At 45.2% G+C, this 15392-nt stretch overlaps 2 long non-coding RNA genes across 4 annotated transcripts; both read left to right on the top strand.

Moving 5' to 3' along the window:
- Window positions 1–3086: 3086 nt before the first annotated feature.
- LOC127291935 (uncharacterized) lies at window positions 3087–5011 on the top strand. Of its 2 annotated transcripts, XR_007844833.2 has the most exons (4): window positions 3100–3889; window positions 3978–4216; window positions 4320–4430; window positions 4928–5011. It is a non-coding gene; the product is annotated as an uncharacterized lncRNA (long non-coding RNA). The 2 variants fall into 2 exon arrangements; XR_007844832.2 differs by having other exon boundaries at window positions 3087–4216.
- Window positions 5012–6891: 1880 nt separating this feature from the next.
- Window positions 6892–10638, top strand: LOC139830446 (uncharacterized). Of its 2 annotated transcripts, XR_011742394.1 has the most exons (5): window positions 6896–8064; window positions 8153–8391; window positions 8495–8605; window positions 9103–9187; window positions 10427–10638. It is a non-coding gene; the product is annotated as an uncharacterized lncRNA (long non-coding RNA). The 2 variants fall into 2 exon arrangements; XR_011742393.1 differs by having other exon boundaries at window positions 6892–8391.
- Window positions 10639–15392: the final 4754 nt, after the last annotated feature.

Genomic DNA, 15392 nt, shown 5'->3' with positions numbered 1-15392 from the left:
ACAAAGAAAGGATCGATTCATTATCTCACGCAACCCTAGTTTTTGCATCGTCGAGTACTTTTCGGCTGAAACCTTCGAGATCTACTTGCCCTCTACTTCCGCTAAAACCCTAGTCTACAATCCGTAGGCATTGATAAGTTAATCCCTTGTCAATTGGCGCCGTCTGTGGGAATTGGAGGTGTCAAGGATCTGATCTCGATGGCACGTTCAAGATCGTCGACTTCGTCAACTGCAAGCAACGCGATGGACAGAGGTAAACAGATCGAAACTGGTCTAATTGATTTTGTTCCTCACCCGCCCTCCCGTTTGGATGCATATGCGTATCTGGAGGAGCCCATGAAGATGACATTCGGAAAGTTCCACTTCCGCGTCGAGAAAGAAGGAGCGTATCGTCTCGAAATTCCGATCTCGTCGGGATTATCAGCGGTCGATCCCGATTTTCTGAGTTCTGCATCGTCAATCGAGTCAGGCGACGAGGAGACTTCGTCGCCACGCTTCATCTGTACTGCGGCAAGCGAAAAACTCGCCAAGATCTTCAGCGACATGTCTTTCGAGTCATCTGCGGACTCCGATATAAGCGATGACCCGAGCAACATATACAGCTTCAACTTCATCGACAGATCCAATGTTGTGGGGAAGGTCTTCACCACTCTTTATGATGGTGTCACCAAACCTGACAAAGATCAGAATCCAAAATATCATCAGATCTATGCCATTGGAGAAACAAGTCGCCCACAGGAGGAGACATCAGAGAATTTCGACGATGCGGGAAATCCGTATGTCGACCCTGCAGATCTCACTCGAGGTTTAGGGACAAAATATGTTGGGCCTGGAGTGCGGCAGATGATACAATTTCCGCAGGCAGTATGGGATAGAGTTGCGAGAGCCATTGATGGCACAGAACCAATGACTGTAACGGCGACACCTGAGGAGTTACAAGCATATCAATATAGTCTTGCACGTATCAGGCGGGAGCTAGAGAAACAAAAAAACGAGTTGGACAGGAGGCAGGAAGCGGCTTCCGCGTCAAGCAAGCGAAGGGCAGATTTGAGTTGACAATCTGGCACTTCGGGAGATAGTCACAGAGCAACTCGAAATAGAGCAAGATCGCGGCTGCAGAATATACCTGAGGCAGATAGGGAGAATTTGGTTCAAAACCTCGACATGTCCTTTATGTCGATAGACACGAGGGGGAACATCATCCCTAAGACACCAGAAGCTGGGTACATGGCGACGCAGGCTTTCATCCTCGCATCCAAGCCACCTCCCGGAGATCCAAGAGAAGCATTGTACAATATGGCCATGGCAGGAGTTGGAGCCATGGGAACGGCGTTTATGAATTCGCCTCCCGAAGGATCAGCAAGGCAAAATAGTCCACGACCTACTGCAGCAGCACCAGGTCCCGAGAGAACAAGTGGGGCAAGAGATACAGCAACTCAAGCACGAGTAGACAGAGCACGACAAAATAGAAGGGAACATCGGCATTCCCCAGAGATAGATGACGAGGATATGTGTGGGCTACCGTGCTTTACAAGGAGGGTCCGGAAGACTCGGGTTCCTTCAGGGTTTAAGTTACCCGATAATTTCAAAAAATTTGATGGTCTGCAAGATCCCGAGGATTGGCTAGTCGATTACCTCGAGACGGTAAAGCTGATAGGTGGAACCAGAGCAACAGCCATGCAGAGTATTCAAGTACACCTGAGTGGAGCCGCAAGATCTTGGATAAAGAAGCTTCCCCCAGGTTCCATCGACAGCTGGGACAGTTTTGAGGATGTATTCGTCAAAAATTTCCGATCCACCTGCAAAAAACCCGCATCACTAGAAGAGTTGAGATCGTGTCGACAAAAGCATGATGAATCAATGAGAAAGTACATCCAGAGGTGGAACATCATTAAAAACTCGGCAGAGAACATATCTGACGAGAGAGCAATAGATGCGTTCATAGCAGGAATTCGACGAGGAGATTTTGTCGAAGACTTGGGGAGAACTAACCCAAGGACAGTGTCAGCATTGATGGAGATAGCAAACAGATGGGCAGATGGAGAAGATGATGTCCACAATAAGCGACACAGGTCACCGGAGGAGGACCGTAGTCGAAATTTTCAAAATAGACGACGATTCCCTCGGCAATTCTCGAGTTATGATGCTCCTGACCAAATATCGGCTGGTTTTTGGGGAAGCACTGGAGGAAACAATAGAGATGAATATCAAAGGAGTAACGAGCAGCGAGGCGACAATAGAGATGACTCTCGGAATAACAGACAAAATAGTGGACCAAGGTTTCAGAGACCTTTTGTATCTCCCGAGGATATGATGAACGGGCCATGTCAGATGCATTTTTATGTCGACAATAATGGGAAGAGGTGATACGTCTCCGACGTATCGATAATTTCTTATGTTCCATGCCACATTATTGATGTTATCTACATGTTTTATGCACACTTTATGTCATATTCGTGCATTTTCTGGAACTAACCTATTAACAAGATGCCGAAGTGCCAGTTGCTGTTTTCTGCTGTTTTTGGTTTCAGAAATCTTAGTAAGGAAATATTCTCGGAATTGGACGAAATCAACGCCCAGGGGCCTATTTTGCCACGAAGCTTCCAGAAGTCCGAAGACGAAATGAAGTGGGGCCACAGGGTGCCCAAACCCTAGGGTGGCGCGGCCCCCCCTGGCCGCGCCGGCCTATGGTGTGGGGCCCCTGTGCCCCCTCCTGACTTGCCCTTCCGCCTACTTAAAGCCTCCGTGACGAAACCCCCAGTACCGAGAGCCACGATACGGAAAACCTTCCAGAGACGCCGCCAACGCCGATCCCATCTCGGGGGATCCAGGAGATCGCCTCCGGCACCCTGCCGGAGAGGGGAATCATCTCCCGGAGGACTCTACGCCGCCATGGTCGCCTCCGGTGTGATGTGTGAGTAGTCTACCCCTGGACTATGGGTCCATAGCAGTAGCTAGATGTAACGGCCCAGGGTAGTACCCCTATAGATTTTGTTTGTTGATTTTCTTTTATGCATCATCATGGCATATGCATCATATCATCCATGTTTTATCAAATAAAATTATTTTATAAACCCCCCTAGTCTTCTTCTTTAAATAAAACCTAGTCTTTCTCTCATAATTCCTATTTTATAATTAAGTTGTTTCAATAATTAATTTCGGAATAAAATGTGTTTTGTTTTGGGTTACAAATAAAGTTAGTATTTTGAAAAACTAGTTTTGATTCTTGTTCTCATCCCTGTTTCGAATTAAAAAATGAAAAGAAGTTTGATTTCAAAAGGTAAAAAAAAAAGGGAAAACAAAACGGAGCAAGCCCTAACAGCTAACCTGGCCTCTTCCCTCTCCTCTGGCCTTTTTCCTCCTCTAGCCGGCGGCCCAAGTTTCCCTACTGGCAGCCCAACCCACCGGCCCGCGTACCCCTTCACACAGGCCTCCTTCCACCTTTTTCCTCCGTCCTCGTCACTATGGAAAGCGACGGGAGCACTCACGAGGATGGCGTGATCCTCCCGTGGTCCTCCACCACCGAGAGCCTCACCTGCTCCCCTCCCCTTTTAATCCCCATCAACGCTGCAGCAAACCCTAGCCTCCCTTCCTCACCTCGCGCCGCCACCTCCTTTCCCCCCTTGTCTCTTTTTCTCTGTGAGGAAAACGAACGAGCACCACCACCCAGCTCACCGTCGCCCCATCAAATCCGGCTGCCCCTTGCCACGCCGAAGCCACCAGGAGCTTCGCCTCTTCGTCCTGTTCATCCATGTCGAAGGAATCGTCCATGCGCGCTGTGAGTCGCCTGCAGTTTCGCCGTTTCCCCGTCCCGTCTGCCACGCTCCGGCGAACTTTCCGGCCGCTTCGAGCCTCCCCTTGCCTCACCGACCCTAGCCCCGCCTTCCTGGTGAGATTTCGCGCCTCCTGACCCTCTTCCCCATCCTCGTCTTGCTCCCAGGTTCTCCGCCGGCGATGACCGCCATATTTGCTCGCAGATGCTCCCGTTGGTGACGCTCTGGTGCTTCCCCGGCAGCAACTCCACCATGTCCTGCATCCCCGTGAGCTTCCGCGTCGAACGCGCTACCTCCCGCGTCCCGGTTCGACCTAAATCGCTGGATCAGTACCCGGCCAGATCTCCATCCGCCATGGCTGCTCCTGACCCCGAGCTCCTGCTTCTTCTGGTTCAAGTCGTCGCGAACCTTTCACTGGACAATATCCTACCAGCAGTGTAGTGGTAATGCCCTTGGTCCTTCACCTGCACGTTCTGAGTTCAAATCCCCATCTGGACAATTGAAGCCATCCTTTTTTATCATTTGTTTCTCTGTACCCGCTTACAGGTGGGGTCCTGTTGTCATTGTCTGTTGACGCCATCTCAGCAGATCTCTGCTGCGTCAGCGCCTCGTCACCTCCTGAGCCCGCTCGTCAGCCTCCTGGCTAGTTCCCCCTGGGTATAAAACGTTTCCCACTTTGTCTGTTTTCCCAGAAATTCCAAAAAAATGGTACAAACTTGCAAAATTAATATCTCTTAATCTGTAACTCGAAATAAAAAGTGTTCTATATGAAAATTGATCAGAAAAATAAGCTAAACATGATTATGCCATCCATTCATCTATTTGCATCTTGCATCATGTCACGCGTTGATATTCGTGCATATTCATCTAACATATATGTGGAGTATTTCGGAACACCGACTAGGTTTTCCCCGCTCCGTTTAACTTTGAAGTAGCGCACCCTTGCCATGTTATGCCATGCTAACAACCACTTAATTTTGGCGGTAGAAAATGCAACTCCAACTCTAAATTGTTTGTCCGGGGTTCCGACTCCGATTAATATGGATAAGTTGCACCGCCGCATCATGTTTGCCATGTCATGCATGCATACCATATCATGAGCATGCCGATTCTTTTGTCGTAGTAGTAAAATGTGCATCCGTTGGTTGTTGTAGCATTTGCTTCTTCCCGGATAGGATCACGAAGTGGTGTTGTGAGATACGACGAGTTCTCCAACAAGTTCTTCTGCAGCTTTCACAAAGCGAGCCCACCCCTTCACCTATTTTACTTTTACATGCTCTTTTGATCTATTGCTATCCTTATGTTGCGATTCTGTTGTGTCACGTGTCCTAACCACCTGTTACCTATATGTCCGAGATACACCTCCTCGCCCTACATATTGTTTGTTGTTTGCCAGCCTTGCGAGTCGTAGGCGTGTTTAGGCTCTGTTGTTATCTCGATCTGTTATCGGGATATGTTGGGTTGTTGGGAGATTTTCACATGCTATATCACTTGTTGGAGATACACATGCTTTACTTTATTGTTAACAACTAAAATTGTAAGCAGAGGCATCTGTGAGCCCCTTTGCGAAAGCATCGGAACTTTGACTCGCTAATGTCCCCTAGGACCCGAGTTCTTGTTATCTGTTCCGAGATTGAGCGCTCTACCCATGCGTGGGGACGATTATTGGGACCCCCCCTCACCCATTACCTTTTCTCAAGTCAGTTGAAAAGGGGGCCACAACCTTGGTTTTATTTGCCTATGCCATGTATGCCATGCTTTACTTACTGTTGCCTTCGGGTGTTTACTTCCTGTTGCCTTCGGGTGTTTATATTCTGTACTGTACCCCGCGGAACGTTTAGCGAAGCGTGTGGTTTGCACGCCTAGCCGTTAACGCAAACCCTGAGTCCGCTTCGGAGTACGGCCGGACTTCGTCACGGGTAGCTTAGTCGGGTGGCCCCCCTAGACTTTCTTGTTGAACTGGGAACGGTCTTGTTGTGAGACATCCACCTGTCGTAAGTGGGTCGAGCATGCGTATGGTTACATTTGGGCAACCCCTGCAGGGTGTACATCTTATCGATAAGCCGTGTCCGCGGTTATGGACGACTTGGAATTGTATAGCTCGATCATAGAACAACTTACACCTTATTTCCTGTTGTTAATAATTTGCTAATAAAACTCTTTCAAAAGTGTGTGTGCCTTTGCAATACCTCTTGGCGAAGGGGGATCGCATTGGCTGGGTTATGTTTGCAGAGTATAGAACTGTTACCTTGTGCGCTCTCTTATCTTCTCTGAGTAGACGGATGTTGTAGCGTGTCTCTATTGGATAGTAGCTTTGCTGCCGCTAAACTCCACATATAGCCGGGTGAAGTTTATACCGCCCACCAGCGAGCATAGCTGGTCTTGTCTCGCAAGTATGTGCCAATGGTACTTACCCTCGCCTTCCTTTCTTTTTGTCTCCTCCCCCTTTTGTCGGCAACCGATGGCCCGACTTTGACAGGTACGAGATGACGACGTTAGCAAGGTTACCCTTCCGGCTTGGCCTGGGCAGGGTTATGGACGCCACTGGTTATCTTCAGGACTCTTAGTCCAATTTGTATCTTGTCCGTACTCGGACGTATTTGATCTTCTGTATGATTTGGATCTTTGTATTGTATATTTGAATCTTGACTCGTTGGAGTTGTTGTTGTAATATATGTATCTTGTGGGCTCTATTGTAATCCTGTTGTAATGTTACCGCTCGTGTTAATTCCTCTGGCATCACGTGTGTGATTCGTCGCGCACGTCGTGTCGGAGGGCGTCTCTGGATCGATATCGTGCGGATTTCGGCGGGATCGCTGGAATCCTCAGGATACCGGAGCCGGGGCGTCACAAGTTGGTATCAGAGCTCAGGTTGACGGTACCCCACTAGTCCAGCCTGTAGGATAACCTTGCCAATGGTCGTTAAGTTTAGAGTGTCAAAACCTAATTTCAAAATTCGTTGGATAGATCTGATTAGCTCTATTTTTCTCCTTATCTATATTCTTTCTCCTCTTACCTTTGCGTGTTTTGAATCTCCTCTTATCTGAGTTCTCTGAGTCTTAGGTTCTGACGTGGGTTGGACGATCTTTGCCTTATCCTATTAGGTACGATCTTCGGAGGATCCCGACAGAAGTGCATCATCAACAGCGGAACAACGACTTCTTGTTAGTGGTGTCGCTGTTCTACGTGGAGCAAGAATTCTTGTTAGTGGTGTCGAGAAGATCAACACTTCGCCAGAAGAAGGTTCCACCTCGAGGTCGGATGTTTTTCAACATGGTACAAGAAGACTCGATAGTTTAACCAACTCCCCCTTGGCTTGACGTGGAACCTCGGGGCGAGGTTCCTTGTTAGTGGTGTCGATTGTAACGGCCCAGGGTAGTACCCCTATAGATTTTGTTTGTTGATTTTCTTTTATGCATCATCATGGCATATGCATCATATCATCCATGTTTTATCAAATAAAATTATTTTATAAACCCCCCTAGTCTTCTTCTTTAAATAAAACCTAGTCTTTCTCTCATAATTCCTATTTTATAATTAAGTTGTTTCAATAATTAATTTCGGAATAAAATGTGTTTTGTTTTGGGTTACAAATAAAGTTAGTATTTTGAAAAACTAGTTTTGATTCTTGTTCTCATCCCTGTTTCGAATTAAAAAATGAAAAGAAGTTTGATTTCAAAAGGTAAAAAAAAAAGGGAAAACAAAACGGAGCAAGCCCTAACAGCTAACCTGGCCTCTTCCCTCTCCTCTGGCCTTTTTCCTCCTCTAGCCGGCGGCCCAAGTTTCCCTACTGGCAGCCCAACCCACCGGCCCGCGTACCCCTTCACACAGGCCTCCTTCCACCTTTTTCCTCCGTCCTCGTCACTATGGAAAGCGACGGGAGCACTCACGAGGATGGCGTGATCCTCCCGTGGTCCTCCACCACCGAGAGCCTCACCTGCTCCCCTCCCCTTTTAATCCCCATCAACGCTGCAGCAAACCCTAGCCTCCCTTCCTCACCTCGCGCCGCCACCTCCTTTCCCCCCTTGTCTCTTTTTCTCTGTGAGGAAAACGAACGAGCACCACCACCCAGCTCACCGTCGCCCCATCAAATCCGGCTGCCCCTTGCCACGCCGAAGCCACCAGGAGCTTCGCCTCTTCGTCCTGTTCATCCATGTCGAAGGAATCGTCCATGCGCGCTGTGAGTCGCCTGCAGTTTCGCCGTTTCCCCGTCCCGTCTGCCACGCTCCGGCGAACTTTCCGGCCGCTTCGAGCCTCCCCTTGCCTCACCGACCCTAGCCCCGCCTTCCTGGTGAGATTTCGCGCCTCCTGACCCTCTTCCCCATCCTCGTCTTGCTCCCAGGTTCTCCGCCGGCGATGACCGCCATATTTGCTCGCAGATGCTCCCGTTGGTGACGCTCTGGTGCTTCCCCGGCAGCAACTCCACCATGTCCTGCATCCCCGTGAGCTTCCGCGTCGAACGCGCTACCTCCCGCGTCCCGGTTCGACCTAAATCGCTGGATCAGTACCCGGCCAGATCTCCATCCGCCATGGCTGCTCCTGACCCCGAGCTCCTGCTTCTTCTGGTTCAAGTCGTCGCGAACCTTTCACTGGACAATATCCTACCAGCAGTGTAGTGGTAATGCCCTTGGTCCTTCACCTGCACGTTCTGAGTTCAAATCCCCATCTGGACAATTGAAGCCATCCTTTTTTATCATTTGTTTCTCTGTACCCGCTTACAGGTGGGGTCCTGTTGTCATTGTCTGTTGACGCCATCTCAGCAGATCTCTGCTGCGTCAGCGCCTCGTCACCTCCTGAGCCCGCTCGTCAGCCTCCTGGCTAGTTCCCCCTGGGTATAAAACGTTTCCCACTTTGTCTGTTTTCCCAGAAATTCCAAAAAAATGGTACAAACTTGCAAAATTAATATCTCTTAATCTGTAACTCGAAATAAAAAGTGTTCTATATGAAAATTGATCAGAAAAATAAGCTAAACATGATTATGCCATCCATTCATCTATTTGCATCTTGCATCATGTCACGCGTTGATATTCGTGCATATTCATCTAACATATATGTGGAGTATTTCGGAACACCGACTAGGTTTTCCCCGCTCCGTTTAACTTTGAAGTAGCGCACCCTTGCCATGTTATGCCATGCTAACAACCACTTAATTTTGGCGGTAGAAAATGCAACTCCAACTCTAAATTGTTTGTCCGGGGTTCCGACTCCGATTAATATGGATAAGTTGCACCGCCGCATCATGTTTGCCATGTCATGCATGCATACCATATCATGAGCATGCCGATTCTTTTGTCGTAGTAGTAAAATGTGCATCCGTTGGTTGTTGTAGCATTTGCTTCTTCCCGGATAGGATCACGAAGTGGTGTTGTGAGATACGACGAGTTCTCCAACAAGTTCTTCTGCAGCTTTCACAGGCGAGCCCACCCCTTCACCTATTTTACTTTTACATGCTCTTTTGATCTATTGCTATCCTTATGTTGCGATTCTGTTGTGTCACGTGTCCTAACCACCTGTTACCTATATGTCCGAGATACACCTCCTCGCCCTACATATTGTTTGTTGTTTGCCAGCCTTGCGAGTCGTAGGCGTGTTTAGGCTCTGTTGTTATCTCGATCTGTTATCGGGATATGTTGGGTTGTTGGGAGATTTTCACATGCTATATCACTTGTTGGAGATACACATGCTTTACTTTATTGTTAACAACTAAAATTGTAAGCAGAGGCATCTGTGAGCCCCTTTGCGAAAGCATCGGAACTTTGACTCGCTAATGTCCCCTAGGACCCGAGTTCTTGTTATCTGTTCCGAGATTGAGCGCTCTACCCATGCGTGGGGACGATTATTGGGACCCCCCCTCACCCATTACCTTTTCTCAAGTCAGTTGAAAAGGGGGCCACAACCTTGGTTTTATTTGCCTATGCCATGTATGCCATGCTTTACTTACTGTTGCCTTCGGGTGTTTACTTCCTGTTGCCTTCGGGTGTTTATATTCTGTACTGTACCCCGCGGAACGTTTAGCGAAGCGTGTGGTTTGCACGCCTAGCCGTTAACGCAAACCCTGAGTCCGCTTCGGAGTACGGCCGGACTTCGTCACGGGTAGCTTAGTCGGGTGGCCCCCCTAGACTTTCTTGTTGAACTGGGAACGGTCTTGTTGTGAGACATCCACCTGTCGTAAGTGGGTCGAGCATGCGTATGGTTACATTTGGGCAACCCCTGCAGGGTGTACATCTTATCGATAAGCCGTGTCCGCGGTTATGGACGACTTGGAATTGTATAGCTCGATCATAGAACAACTTACACCTTATTTCCTGTTGTTAATAATTTGCTAATAAAACTCTTTCAAAAGTGTGTGTGCCTTTGCAATACCTCTTGGCGAAGGGGGATCGCATTGGCTGGGTTATGTTTGCAGAGTATAGAACTGTTACCTTGTGCGCTCTCTTATCTTCTCTGAGTAGACGGATGTTGTAGCGTGTCTCTATTGGATAGTAGCTTTGCTGCCGCTAAACTCCACATATAGCCGGGTGAAGTTTATACCGCCCACCAGCGAGCATAGCTGGTCTTGTCTCGCAAGTATGTGCCAATGGTACTTACCCTCGCCTTCCTTTCTTTTTGTCTCCTCCCCCTTTTGTCGGCAACCGATGGCCCGACTTTGACAGGTACGAGATGACGACGTTAGCAAGGTTACCCTTCCGGCTTGGCCTGGGCAGGGTTATGGACGCCACTGGTTATCTTCAGGACTCTTAGTCCAATTTGTATCTTGTCCGTACTCGGACGTATTTGATCTTCTGTATGATTTGGATCTTTGTATTGTATATTTGAATCTTGACTCGTTGGAGTTGTTGTTGTAATATATGTATCTTGTGGGCTCTATTGTAATCCTGTTGTAATGTTACCGCTCGTGTTAATTCCTCTGGCATCACGTGTGTGATTCGTCGCGCACGTCGTGTCGGAGGGCGTCTCTGGATCGATATCGTGCGGATTTCGGCGGGATCGCTGGAATCCTCAGGATACCGGAGCCGGGGCGTCACACTAGATGGTTGTCTTCTCCCCATTGTGCTATCATTGTCGGATCTTGTGAGCTGCCTAACATGATCAAGATCATCTATCTGTAATTCTATATGTTGCGTTTGTTGGGATCCGATGAATAGAGAATACTTGTTATGTTGATTATCAAAGTTATATCTATGTGTTGTTTATGATCTTGCATGCTCTCCGTTACTAGTAGATGCTCTGGCCAAGTAGATGCTTGTAACTCCAAGAGGGAGTATTTATGCTCGATAGTGGGTTCATGCCTGAATTGACACCTGGGACAGTGACAGAAAGTTCTAAGGTTGTGTTGTGCTGTTGCCACTAGGGATAAAACATTGATGCTATGTCTAAGGATGTAGTTGCTGATTACATTACGCACCATACTTAATGCAATTGTCTGTTGCTTTGCAACTTAAAACTGGAGGGGGTTCGGATGATAACCTGAAGGTGGACTTTTTAGGCATAGATGCAGTTGGATGGCGGTCTATGTACTTTGTCGTAATGCCCAATTAAATCTCACTATACTCATCATGATATGTATGTGCATGGTCATGCCCTCTTTATTTGTCAATTGCCCAACTGTAATTTGTTCACCCAACATGCTGTTTGTCTTATGGGAGAGACACCTCTAGTGAACTGTGGACCCCGGGCCAATTCTCTTTCTTGAAATACAATCTCTGCAATACTTGTTTTACTGTTTTCTGCAAACAATCATCTTCCACACAATACGGTTAATCCTTTGTTACAGCAAGCCGGTGAGATTGACAACCTCACTGTTTCGTTGGGGCAAAGTACTTTGGTTGTGTTGTGCAGGTTCCACGTTGGCGCCGGAATCCCTGGTGTTGCGCCGCACTACATCCCGCCGCCATCAACCTTCAACGTGCTTCTTGGCTCCTCCTGGTTCGATAAACCTTGGTTTCTTTCTGAGGGAAAACTTGCTGCTGTGCGCATCATACCTTCCTCTTGGGGTTCCCAACGAACGTGTGAGTTACACGCCATCAAGCTAGATTTCTGGCGCCATTGCCGGGGAGATCAAGACACGCTGCAAGGGGAGTCTCCACTTCTCAATCTCTTTACTTTGTTTTTGTCTTGCTTAGTTTTATTTACTACTTTGTTTGCTGCACTAAATCAAAATACAAAAAAATTAGTTGCTAGTTTTACTTTATCTGCTATCTTGTTTGCTATATCAAAAACACAAAAAAATTAGTTACTTGCATTTACTTTATCTAGTTTGCTTTATTTACTGTTGCTAAAATGGCCAACCCTGAAAATACTAAGTTGTGTGACTTCACAACCACAAATAATAATGATTTCTTATGCACACCTATTGCTCCACCTGCTACTACAGCAGAATTCTTTGAAATTAAACCTGCTTTACTGAATCTTGTTATGCGAGAGCAATTTTCTGGTGTTAGTTCTGATGATGCTGCTGCCCATCTTAATAATTTTGTTGAACTATGTGAAATGCAAAAGTATAAAGATGTAGATGGTGATATTATTAAATTAAAATTGTTCCCTTTCTCATTAAGAGGAAGAGCTAAAGATTGGTTGCTATCTCTGCCTAAGAATAGTATTGATTCATGGACTAAATGCAAGGATGCTTTTATTGGTAGATATTATCCCCCTGCTAAAATTATATCTTTAAGGAGTAGCATAATGAATTTTAAACAATTAGATACTGAACATGTTGCTCAAGCTTGGGAAAGAATGAAATCTCTGGTTAAAAATTGCCCAACCCATGGACTGACTACTTGGATGATCATCCAAACCTTCTATGCAGGACTAAATTTTTCTTCGCGGAATTTATTGGATTCAGCTGCTGGAGGTACCTTTATGTCCATCACTCTTGGTGAAGCAACAAAGCTTCTTGATAATATGATGATCAACTACACTGAATGGCACACGGAAAGAGCTCCACAAGGTAAGAAGGTAAATTCTGTCGAAGAAACCTCTTCCTTGAGTGATAAGATTGATGCTATTATGTCTATGCTTGCGAATGATAGGACTAATATTGATCCTAATAATGTTCCATTAGCTTCATTGGTTGCACAAGAAGAACATGTTGATGTAAACTTCATTAAAAATAATAATTTCAACAACAATGCTTACCGGAACAATTCTAGTAACAACTATAGGCCATATCCTTATAATAATGGCAACGGCTATGGTAATTCTTATGGGAATTCTTACAACAATAATAGGAATTCACCCCCTGGACTTGAAGCCATGCTTAAAGAATTTATTAGTACACAAACTGCTTTTAACAAATCTGTTGAAGAAAAGCTTGGGAAAATTGATATACTTGCTTCTAAAGTCGATAGTCTTGCTGCTGATGTTGATCGTTTGAAATCGAAAGTTTTGCCTAATGAGAATCATCATAATAAAATTGTTACTACAGCAAATGCCATCCAAGTTAGAATTAATGAGAATATAAGATTAATGGCTGAACTGCGTGCTAGGTGGGATAGAGAAGAAAATGAAAAACTAGCTAAAGAGAAGAATGTAGCTAAAGTTTGGACTATTACCACCACTAGTAATGCTAATGCTACACATGTTGCTGCACCTCCTACAATTAATAATAAAAGAATTGGTGTTAGCAATGTTTCCACTTCTAATGCAAAGCGAGAAACTGGCTCGAAACTGCTAAAACTGCTGAAACTGCTTGTGATAAAGCTGCTGAAATTTTTTCCAACATTGGGGATGATGATCCCATTGCTTTAGATTATAATGGTTTGAATTTTGATGATTGCCACATCTCTGAAGTTATAAAGTTCTTGCAAAAACTTGCTAAAAGTCCTAATGCTAGTGCTATAAATTTGGCTTTCACACATCATATTACAAATGCTCTCATAAAAGCTAGAGAAGAGAAACTAGAGCGCGAAGCCTCTATTCCTAAAAAGCTAGAGGATGGTTGGGAGCCCATAATTAAGATGAAGGTTAAAGATTTTGATTGTAATGCTTTATGTGATCTAGGTGCAAGTATTTCTGTTATGCCTAAGAAAATTTATGATATGCTTGACTTGCCACCGCTGAAAAATTGCTATTTGGATGTTAATCTTGCTGATCATTGTACAAAGAAACCTTTGGGTAAAGTTGATAATGTTCGCATTACCGTTAACAATAACCTTGTCCCCGTTGATTTTGTTGTCTTGGATATTGAATGCAATGCATCTTGTCCCATTATATTGGGAAGACCTTTTCTTCGAACTGTTGGTGCTATCATTGATATGAAGGAAGGTAATATAAAATATCAATTTCCTCTCAAGAAAGGTATGGAACACTTCCCTAGAAAGAGAATGAAGTTACCTTTTGATTCTATTATGAGAACAAATTATAATGTTGACACTTCGTCTCTTGATAATACTTGATACACACTTTCTGCGCCTAGCTGAAAGGCGTTAAAGAAAAGCGCTTATGGGAGACAACCCATGTTTTACCTACAGTATTTTGTTTTTATTTTGTGTCTTGTAAGTTGTTTACTACTGTAGCAACCTCTCCTTATCTTAGTTTTGTGTTTTGTTGTGCCAAGTAAAGCCGTTGATAGAAAAGTAAGTACTAGATTTGGATTACTGCACAGTTCCAGATTTCTTTGCTGTCACGAATCTGGGTCCACCTCCCTGTAGGTAACTCAGAAAATTAAGCCAATTTACGTGCATGATCCTCAGATATGTACGCAACTTTCATTCAATTTGAGCATTTTCATTTGAGCAAGTCTGGTGCCATTTTAAAATTCGTCAATACGAACTGTTCTGTTTTGACAGATTCTGCCTTTTATTTCGCATTGCCTCTTTTGCTATGATGGATGAATTTCTTTGATCCACTAATGTCCAGTAGCATTATGCAATGTCCAGAAGTGTTAAGAATTATTGTGTCACCTCTGAATATGTTAATTTTTATTGTGCACTAACCCTCTAATGAGTTGTTTCGAGTTTGGTGTGGAGGAAGTTTTCAAGGATCAAGAGAGGAGTATGATGCAACATGATCAAGGAGAGTGAAAGCTCTAAGCTTGGGGATGCCCCGGTGGTTCACCCCTGCATATTCTAAGAAGACTCAAGCGTCTAAGCTTGGGGATGCCCAAGGCATCCCCTTCTTCATCGACAACATTATCAGGTTCCTCCCCTGAAACTATATTTTTATTCCATCACATCTTATGTGCTTTTCTTGGAGCGTCGGTTTGTTTTTGTTTTTTGTTTTGTTTGAATAAAATGGATCCTAGCATTCACTTTATGGGAGAGAGACACGCTCCGCTGTAGCATATGGACAAGTATGTCCTTGGTTTCTACTCATAGTATTCATGGCGAAGTTTCTCCTTCGTTAAATTGTTATATGGTTGGAATTGGAAAATGATACATGTAGTAATTGCTATAAATGTCTTGGGTAATGTGATACTTGGCAATTGTTGTGCTCATGATTAAGCTCTTGCATCATATGCTTTGCACCTATTAATGAAGAAATACATAGAGCATGCTAAAATTTGGTTTGCATATTTGGTTTCTCTAAGGTCTAGATAATTTCTAGTATTGAGTTTGAACAACAAGGAAGACGGTGTAGAGTCTTATAATGTTTTCAATATGTCTTTTATGTGAGTTTTGC

The sequence above is a fragment of the Lolium perenne genome, chromosome 4 (genome assembly GCF_019359855.2).
Source record: "Lolium perenne isolate Kyuss_39 chromosome 4, Kyuss_2.0, whole genome shotgun sequence".
Lineage (NCBI taxonomy): Eukaryota > Viridiplantae > Streptophyta > Magnoliopsida > Poales > Poaceae > Lolium > Lolium perenne.
This window is presented reverse-complemented; position numbering and strand designations above follow the sequence as displayed.